The sequence below is a fragment of the Alosa pseudoharengus genome, unplaced genomic scaffold, assembly GCF_046254945.1.
Source record: "Alosa pseudoharengus isolate Yale_2024_CS ecotype anadromous, Long Island Sound unplaced genomic scaffold, YU_APseudo_1.1 YU_APseudo_1.1_scf_2, whole genome shotgun sequence".
NCBI classification, from domain to species: Eukaryota; Metazoa; Chordata; class Actinopteri; order Clupeiformes; family Clupeidae; genus Alosa; species Alosa pseudoharengus.
The window spans coordinates 34970622-34981069 of record NW_027468663.1 but is presented as its reverse complement, the minus strand read 5'-3'; the positions used below and the strand labels follow the sequence as shown (position 1 = coordinate 34981069).

General features: G+C 43.3%; 1 long non-coding RNA gene across 2 annotated transcripts; it reads right to left on the bottom strand.

Annotated features, from left to right (window-relative positions):
- Positions 1 to 7076: 7076 nt before the first annotated feature.
- Positions 7077 to 10448, bottom strand: LOC143135253 (uncharacterized). 2 transcript variants are annotated; one of them, XR_012988864.1, is made up of 3 exons: positions 10306 to 10448; positions 7464 to 7812; positions 7077 to 7311 (listed from the first exon to the last, which is right to left on the bottom strand). It is a non-coding gene; the product is annotated as an uncharacterized LOC143135253 (long non-coding RNA). The 2 variants fall into 2 exon arrangements; XR_012988865.1 differs by having other exon boundaries at positions 7719 to 7812.

The following is a 10448-nucleotide window of genomic DNA, read 5'->3' as shown; positions in this document are numbered from 1 at the left end:
TACACACTACAAAATTACAAAAAAATGCTCCCCTTAAAGAAACAAAATCTGTTTGGAAAAAGATGGGTTTTTTCTTGGGTAAGCACCCAGCTCATGCAGTCCACATTACACTGGCCACCTCTACTCCAGTTTAAGGGAGGGAGCAGGAGGTGATTTTACAAAACAGACGGGAAGAAAATGACCTTGTTTTTGGAATATTAATGTTTTCATACCAGTCCAGATCATATTGAACAATGTTCACCTCTGTGTGTGTGTGTGTGTGTATTTGCATGTATGTGTGTGTGTGTGTGTGTGTATGTTTGCATATGCATATTTGTGAATTCGGGGCGTATTGATTCTAATATTGTGTCTGTCTGCTTGCATGTTACGAGTTGTTTGCATTGTTAGTGAGGGGGGACTGAGTTGAATGCAAACTCACTGCGCTGGTTGACTGGTTCCTGGGTCCTGGCAGTTTACATAACTGAAGCAGCGTGCAGCCGCCCTCGGCTAACGTTAGTTTCCCCTGGTCCTCCACAGGCCAGCCACCTGTGGCCACTCTCCGCTGACACTGCCCCGAGGAGCGGGCGGCTGGCGCGCTGCTGGCCCCTCACTGCCCTCTCAGAGCTGAACCATGCAACACTCACCTGAAGCACACTCATGGGAGCAGTCCTGCCAGCAGCTCCAGGTCATGCAGAACGCGTGGGTTAGCTGCCTGTCACCCAACTGAGTCAAATGCTAGCACAGCGGTAAGATGAATGTTAATGTGTCTAAAGCACACAGTCATTGGAAAGTGGACACTAGCTGTGATTTTTCATTTCATGGGGAAATGAAAAGTGCTTGTCTTGTCAGAGTCATATTGTCCATAATTTCACTTTGGAGACGTTGCAGAGAAATTTAGCAATTTTTCCATTTACACCAACATAGACAAACACAATCTCTCTCTCTCTCTCACACACACACACACACACATATATATAGACAGAGAGACACAGAGAGAGAGAGAAAGAAAGGTACAACATACAACCCCAAATCAGAAAAAGTTGTGTAAAATGCAAATAAATAAAAACAGAATGTGATAATCTGCAAATCATGTAAACTCATATACAGCTGCAAAAGGGACGAAGACAACATATAACATGTTGAAAATGACGGGGCAAAGAAAATGCTGGAAAAGTTGTGTAATGATAAAGAAAACAAAGCAACATGATTGGGTATGAAAAAGAGTCTCTTAGAAGTAGAGATGTAGAGGTATTTATAACTCTATGTAAACCTGTTACAACAATAAAATTATAATGCTTCTTAACATGAAATTGTGAAGTATTTGGGGAGTTCATCATATACAGTACATAATATCATTAAAATATTCAGAGAATTCAGAGAAATCTTTGCAAACAAGGGACAGAGCTGAAAAACAATATTGGATGGCCGTGGTCTTTTGGACCTCAGATGGCACTGCATTAAAACCAGACCTGTTTATGTATTGAAAATCATTGAATGGGTTGAGGTAAACCTCTGATAACCATTGTCTATGAGCACAGTTTGATACTCAATTCACAAATGCTAGTGTAAACTTTACCATGCAAAAGAAGAAATTGTATTTAGAGGTGATACATAATACCACCATCTTATCTGGATCTGAGCTGGTTTAAAATGGACTGAGGTAAAGTGGGAAAAGGTCCTGTGGTGAGATCAATCAAAATTTGCCATTCTTTTTGGAAATCATGGACGCCTCTGGGCTAAAGAGGAGACGGCCTATCCAACTATCTAACTTGTTATAGTGCTCAGTTCAAAACATCTGACAGTGTGGAGGTGCATTAGTGCCTAGCATGGGCATCTTGTACACCTGGCAAGGCACAATCAATTCTGAATGATATATACAATATACTGCCATCCAGGCAATGTCTTTTTCGGGGAAGACCTTGAATATTTCAGTAAAACAATGGCAAAATTAATTCTGCACATATTTAAACAGTATTTCTCCATAGAGGAAGAATGCAGGTGCTAAATTGCCTGTCTGCAGTACAGACCTGTCAAATTATGTGCATCATGTAATGAAAAACATGATTAAGAATACCCATTACTGTTGAGCAACTGAAATCCTATATTGGGCAGGAATGGGACAACATTACATTCTCAAAACTCAAGCAACTAGTGTCTTCAGTTCCTAAACATTTACAGAATGTTGTTAAATGAAGAGGTGAAGCAGCACAGTGGTAAACATCCCGTCCCTTTTTTTTAAACATGTTGCTGGGATCAAATTCAAAATAAACATATATTTTCCATGAACTAGTAACAGAATTCATTTTCAACATTTGATTTGTTGTCTGTGTCCTTTTGCAGCTAAATATGGCTTTATGATATTTGTCTATGATCACATTCTGTTTTTATTTGCATTTTACATAACATCCCAACTTTTTCTGATTTGGGGTTGTTTTCACACACACACACACACACACACACACAAGCCATTCAGTTGTTGCATGAGTGTTTCAGTCCTAGCTTGGTTCCTGTGCTGTTCAGAGCCGTTTTGGGTTGCTCCCAATAATGGTTCCAGTGAACTGCAGCCTGTCTGACTGTAGGAGGTTGGCGCTTTGCGCTGGAACTGGTTGCCGGTGTTCCAGCCTGCCCACTTCTGTGGTGTGCTTGGCTCATCAACTCATCCTCTTTCCCCCTGCCTGCACCTGAAAGCATTTCTCAGTCTTCTCTTGTGAAAGACGCTCCCGTGCTGCTGCTCTCTGTGTTTTGTTCTAGTTCATTAAGAGGGACTTGTCTATTCACTGTCTGACTTTTGACAAGCCACCCACCCGACTGCTATACCAGTGGATGGTTGCTACTGATCTTGCTTGTGTTATGTTGTACTGTGAAGTCTCTTTTCACATGGAAAAGTTTTTTTTTACACCTGACATTTAATTAAAATGTGTATGAAAGTAAAACCACTGGTTACTCACAAAAATAAATGTATTATCCTTATGTAATGAAAACATGTATTGTGATAAATTACAATGATTTTGTGGATTGTTTTCATAGGGTTAATCCCTATGGTTTAGTTCAAACTTTTGCATGTAAATACAGATATTGTATTTTTTCAAATAATGCATCCATGTTCTCAAATCTCAACAAAATATAGTTTGCAAGTTTTTCACTTCCTGACCTTACAGGCACAAACATGTTGCAGCCTTTCACAAAATTCCACTGTTTTCATGTCTGTCAGTCAGGGCCCCATCTTTCACCAGCACAGACTTAAGCAGAGGAGCTTGGCAGATCATCGCACGGGTTCTTAGAATGCTAGTAATGTGTGACAACTGGAAAATCAATATGTTATATTGCTTGTTGGCGACAATAATACCCTCGTACTCCTCATTCTTCTTCAACACACACACACACACACACACACACACACACACACACACCCCACACACTGTAAATGGGCAAATTATGGAAGGTTCACAACCATGCCTTATATTTCATTAAAAAAAAAGATATACACAATGTTGCCATGTAAGTGATCAACAATACCTTTTACAGAAAGCCCTTGAACTTCAATGGCAAAAATAATTGTCTTCTTGTTCAGGGAGATCGGTCCTCTTGTTCAGGGAGATCTGCTTTTGTTGGCAGGCAGAGTGACTCTTAGTTGTGACACTAGAGCCAAACATAACATCACAGCTGACATGAGGGAAAATATTTATACACAGTTTGCTACAGGACAGGCGCCCCTCGTTACAGTCGCTCATTTTAAGTTGCTTCAGGGATTTACTGTATGCAGGTGCACTGACACGTTCTGTTGGGAGTCTTTGTGCTTTGCACCCTCTTAGTGGATTAAAGCCTGTATTTAGAGAGATTCCCAGTAAAAATAAAGCTTTGATAACTGTAGCCTTTCAACTTATTATGACAAAGGTTGGATACAGCTAAAAAAAACTTAGATGACAATAGTCTTAAAAAGACATGACAGGGTTTTATTTAAAAAAAGGTTTTGCGATTTTTATAATTTCACCTAAAGACCTAAAGCAGTACAGATTGTTTTCCATGTAATTTGGCTAGTTTCTGCCGATGAGCAAATTTAATTGGATTAGAAGATCTAGATATTCTGCTGTCAGGGGGTTCAGAAGGCTACTGACTATTGTGCACCAACATAGCTCCCTTCAAGACTTGGCAGCAGTCACTGGCTCAGGCTTGGGAGGTTTAAATGGCAAGAGGTTGGCATGCGGAGAAGGACAAAAACAACAACTGGTATGCGAGCTCCCGAGAGTGCCACCTGCACGTCTGTTGCCATGGGATTTGTACCTCCTCAATCACTGACACTGGTGGATTACCTGTCCTTCAGGCCGCCAGCCAACACAAGCCACATCTTGTGCGGAACTATTCACCAGGCTCAACAGACTGCATTCTCCCGCCTCTGTGGCTGCCTCTGCCCCATTATCACTGCCAGCGCTGAGCTCGCCACTTCATGTCTTACTTCATTTTGCCATTTCAAACTCACCCCAAATAGCGTACTGTCTCACTAACTGTAAAAGACACAGGCTCTGTGTTGTGATTGACATTCAACAATGACATAATTGCAGCCCCACAGTCACCAGGAAAAGGGCCTCCTGCTGCTTTTGCGGTGCCCCAGGTATGTGCCTGTTTGGAATATCCGTCCTGGTGGAAGAGCATGAGGTAAGCCATTGTCCTGTAAACACACGGCACTCAGAGGGAAGGAAATGGCCCAACAATGACACTAATCTCTAAATAAACTCCGTCAGGTTCTATTAGCCCCTGAGCACAGTTACACTGCCCTGACTGAGCCTGGTTATTCACTGACAAATATACAGTGGCTAGAGCATAAGGTCTCAAGGCATCAAGCCTTCCAGTTTACACACTGATGTGTCACTTTGATTTAAAGTGAAATACGGAGGTAGTGTGCCTGAGAGACTATTCTCTCTGCACTGCTTGTCTGGCTGGTCTTTTATAGTTTGTATAGGTATCCAATTTCTGCAAATAGAAAGCGGCCTTTTAAGCCAGTGAATCTTGGGCAGATACACTAGTATTCATTTATGATTAGATCTGAAAAAGGGCACACAATTAAAACAAAAATACACTTTTAGGGGAGCTGTGGCACAATCAGGGGCCCGGGCCCTTCTCACGCCCAGCTCTCCCTCCCACTCATCTCCTCTCAATATCTACTCCTATCTCAATATCTACTCCTATCTCAATATCTACTCCTATCTCAATGAAAGAGAAATAAATCAAATAAAAATGAATTAAATACAAAATTGACTCTTGAGTTGGGTTTGTACATAATGTGCATCATTGTTATGTTTCATTGGGCCCGAAAGGAAGCCACAGCCTGCAGTCCTAACTCAGCAGGCCATAACTATAGTGGCCTCACATTTTACATGTGGCTGTGTGGGTCTCTGGATGAGCGACGAGCCGGTTGAGGTGGGCTGCAATTTGACTTGGGACTGTAATTACACAGCCAGCCAGCACACCTTTGACATGTCAAATGTTGGCAGATGTCCCAGGGGTAACACCATGTATGCATGTGTTTGTGAGTCATGCTGTGTGTATCTGTGGGAGTGTGTCTGTCTCCATGTCAGCATATATATTGATGTGTGTGTGCGTGTGTGTGTGTGTGTGCATGTGTGTGGGTGTGTTCAAGCCAGAGTGGTTGCATCCTTGCAAGTCATTGTGCAGCGAGACGGCTTTCACTGGCAAACAAAAGAACCAGTGGGTGGGGGCGAGATCATTTTTTTTTAGGGTTGTACAGGTTCCACAGGCTGTCGTCCATCTCTCGTCTTTTCTTTTTCTGTCTTTCTCTCTGTCTCTCTCTCTCTCTCTCTCTTTTATAACCTGGTGATGAGACTTGTATTTATTAGCTAGTCCTGTGCCTGCAGGACTGGTTACAGTATATACTGTACTACTACTACTACTCATGAAGTTATGTATGATTGATGTGATGGTTCCCTTTGTATGTGTGTGTATGTGTGTGCGTGCGTGTGTGTGTGTGTGCGTGTGTGCGTGCGTGCGTGCGTGCGTGCGTGTGTGCGCGCGTGCGTGTGTGTGAAGCCGAGTGTGAGTTTATTTGAATTGAGTTATTTGCACAACAAATAGTACTCTCGTTGTGATGATTTGCATGCTGTGTGTCTGGCCTTTCAGATAGTGCCATGCAGAAATATTCAGAACTGTTTAACTTTGCTTAACAGTCAGCAACTTCTTAACTCTGTCAATAATTACAATTTGGGCTGTGAAATTTTTGTGACTATTTTCATGAGCAAATTCATGTCCATTTGCTTTAAAACATTTAGATGTTTACCTTTAGATCTTGTGTGTGTCTGAGATGTGTGGCTACTCTGTGGTCCATCCAAACTCCTCCTTAAATCCTAACTGACACGGGTATGTGTCTGAGATGAGCCACACGTTAGGAGGCTCCTCGCAGATGGGTTTTTACTAAACCTGAAACCAAATCCTCTCCACTGTTCTCTTACACACACCCACACCCACACCCCCCCCCCCCCCACACACACACACACACACACTGAAACACATCTTTGCTGACATGCCTCCTATTTCACTCATTCATAAAGCTCTGTGTAGATGTGCGTTCTCTGCTGAATGTCTCCATCTCCACCTGTACACACACCTTAAGTCAGTGCTGGTGCAGCAGTCTGACCCGTCTTACTGCCTCATTTGTCATCTCCAATCACTGGCTCTTTGAGCCGGGCTGACAGACAGGGTGTTAGTGAGGGCTGCGTGGTGATGAGAAGCGGCCCTTCTCGCCTCCACAGAGAAACTATGTGAGAACACCACAGAGAAGACATGTAACAACACAGACTCACACACGCCCACCACAGCCACCGCGTTCCCTCTCTCCCTGTGTCTTTCTGTCTCTTGCTTTGTTTCTCTCTCTCTTAAAAGCGTAAAAAGTAAAAAATTGATTTTTTTACAGACGAACCAATCCTGCTGAGTGGTACATACTAAATATTATTGTCTTCTAAAATGACTCATTCGAGTAATAAACCAGTTTATTTAATTCAGTTATTAACCTAAAATGAACAAAATGAACAAAGTTTAATTACAGCAATTACAGTGAGCTGAACTGACACCTTCAGGTTGTACTGAAGCCCATCCCCAGTCAATGTCTCTGTGAGAGGATGTGAGAGAGACAGGCCACCCACCTAGAGGTGCAGTATGGGGGACTGTGCATGGCGCGGTCTCTTCTATTCTACTCCACAGGCAGCTGTGAGGCGTCAGCATAGCTCTCAGGGGCCCGTGCAGCGCAGCGCCGTGCTGTGTGCAGTGTGTCCAACCGGGGCCAGAGGCCTGGGGCCTGCTGCATCCTGTCCTGTCCTGTCCACCCTAGTAGAGGAGATGTTGCATCATCAGCTGGCCACAGACTGACAGGACACACACACACACACACACACACACACACACACACACACACACACACACACACACACACACACACACACACACACACACACATACATACACACACACACACTTACTTCGGTAATGATGCATTCACTTGTAATAGCAGGAATGTTGGGGTGGGTTTCAGCGGTTGTGTCTACAGAACATGCAGCATCACATGTGTGGTCTGGCCTGATGCCAGTGATGGTGCGCGGCCCAAGTGTCCACAGAGAAGGGAATTCAGTCAATATTGACCGTGACAGGGAGGACTGTGTATGTGGCTCTGCAGGGCCTGGCGAGGGTGTGGTGGCTGGATGTGCCTCAGTGGACACATCCTGGACAACACTCACCCGTGTGATAGCAGCCAGGCAGTTCCCACAAGCCAAAAGGAGGAGAGACCAGAGTTGGTGACAGCTGCAGCACCCTCTGCATTTATTGGCACCCCTGGTAAAGTTGAGTAAAAAGAGGTGAAAATAATCTTTTGGCAATTCATCAGTTTCACAATGAAAACAATGAGGAATGAGAAGTGAATACAGTAAGTGAAGAATGAATTAATATTTTTTTTTAATAAAAACACACGTGGCACAATTTTGTTTATTTTGTAAACAAAATGTAACTGAAGTTTTTTTTCCATTTCTATTCAACTTTGTCAGGTTAATCAGAGTGTCAAATGACATTTCAAGTGGTAATTCATTATTTCCTGTTTGCTAGTAAAGTGACACAGAGATCAAATGCCCTATTGCCATTTCTATTTAGATGTATTCACTTGGGGGGTGCATTTATCCAAAGGGACTTACAGCAATGGAATAACATTTAGGCTGTTAACATTTCAGCATTTTTTTTAAGCTAGAGCTACACTACAGCAATAGAATAACATTTAAGCTATTCACATTTGAGCATTTTTACATTTGAACTTTTAAACTACAGGACTACAGGACTACAGCTACAGCGTTAGAACATTTAACTACAGTGCAGTGGAGAATATAGCTAGTAGCTACAGTAGAAGTTTCTGCTGTATCTGTCCATACTAGCACTAGAGGGCAGGAGTGCCTACACATTAAGAACTAGTAGAAGTATGGAGGAAGAGAGTGATAGAAGAGGAGATAAAGAAGAGAAGAGAGGGAAGTGGAGTGGGAGGAGGGAGGAGGGGGGAAGTATGGGGTCAGTGTGTATTAGGTTTCTTGCCACCATGGTAGGTGCAAGAGAGAGGGTGCCAGTTTTGATGTTGATGTTGTGTTGGTGTTGTATGGTTTGTTTGTTGCTGGGAAGACCAGTAGTTCAGTATTAGAGAGGTTTGGCTGGAGGTGATGTTCTTTCATCCAAGCAGATATCAGAGAGGCCAAGTCCGAGATCCGCACCGAGACTGTTCACAAAAAACGGCGTCGTGTAGACGGCCCCCGTGGCATCATCAGGCGGGAAGGATAGATGAAGTTGTGCATCATCTGCGTAGCAGTGATATGAGAAGCTGTGTGAGTGGATGACTGGGCCCAATGAGGTAGTGTACACAGCAAAAAGAGGGGACCTTGGGGCACCCCTGTGGCAAGGCAATGAGACGCGGACTTGTGTCCTAGCCATGACACCTTGAACAAACGCCTGGTGAGGTAGGATTCAAACCAGGAGAGTGCTTTGCCAGAAATGCCCATGTTTGAGAGTATGGATAGTAGAATGCGGTGGTTGACTGTGTCCAAAGCAGCTGATATGTCACGCAAGACGAGGACTGAGGAGCACCTCTGGCAGATTTTAAGACTTCAGTCACAGACAACAGAGCCGTTTCAGTGGAGTGGCCACTTTTGAACATCAAAAGTCATCCCTCCACAAAAGACAAAAGAAGATGCTTTTCCTGATCCAAACTCCATAGAAAGTCTCCTGATCTGAACTCTATAGAAAACCACTGGCGTGAACTCAAAAGGAGAATGCATAAGAAAGGACCTAGGAATCCTGATGATCTGGAGAGATTCTGTAGAGGAATGATCTCAAATCCCCTGCTTAATTACAGGGTGTCAAAATGTCTTTATGAGGTATTGTTTTTTCTCAGAATGAATTTGTTTCCCTTCAAAGTTGGTATTTTCCACATTGTTTTTATTGTGTGACTAAGATAGATTACCAAAAGATGATTTTAACACATCTTTTTAGGCAACTTTACCAGGGGTGCTAATAAATGTGGAGGGCGCTGTAACTCTGTGGTGGGGATGCCTCTCTTGTAGGCCTGATGTAAGTCTAGTGCTACACACAAAGCCCCTGCAGTAATGCAGCTGTTCAGATGATGTCGTCAGTCAGGGCAATGTACTCAGCATTAAGTACTGCTCACCTACATTGACCTTCACCTGTATAAAATTGGATTCAGAGAGGGGATTGTCTGTGTCATTTTATAATTCATGTCTGGCAAACCAGACATGTATTTGACGTAATTTTTAGAACCATTTTTTTTGTTTTTTTTAAAGTATATTTTTTGGGCTTTTTATGCCTTTACTAAGATAGGATAGGATAGTGGAGACTGACAGGAAGTGAGTGGGAGAGATAGTCGGGGTGGGTTCCGGAAAGGACCACGGGGCGGGAATGGAACCCGGGTCGCCGGCGTATGGTGCAGGTGCCCCAGCCAGTCGCGCCACTGCTGGGGCCTAATTTTTAGAACCATGAACAAAATCATCAATCACAAGAAGATTTATGTAATCTCAGTCTACCATCTATTCTGATTGAGGTGAAACTTGTTCGGTCAATCTTGATCCCTTCCCTTGATTTCTAGAGAAAGTGAATCACTAGTTTTGTGTGGGTGCTTAGCGTCAACACACAGCAGTCAAACCCAGAGCCACCCCATATTTGGCATTCTAGCGCATCTCCCTCATTGCTGCATGGGAGTTGGTCATGTCGAGACACATAGGAGGAATTACAAGCTAATTGTGGTATTAGTGACACTTTAAAACCCTTATCTTTCCTCACCCTGTCATGGCAGCAGTCCTTGATAGCAGTGTGCTGATGCTGCCTCACTCCAGATTTACCGTTCCAGAGGGAATGTCATCTCACATGTGCAGTAGGCCTATTCAAACAATGCGTCTCTATCATTTGACACATCATATGGTGTT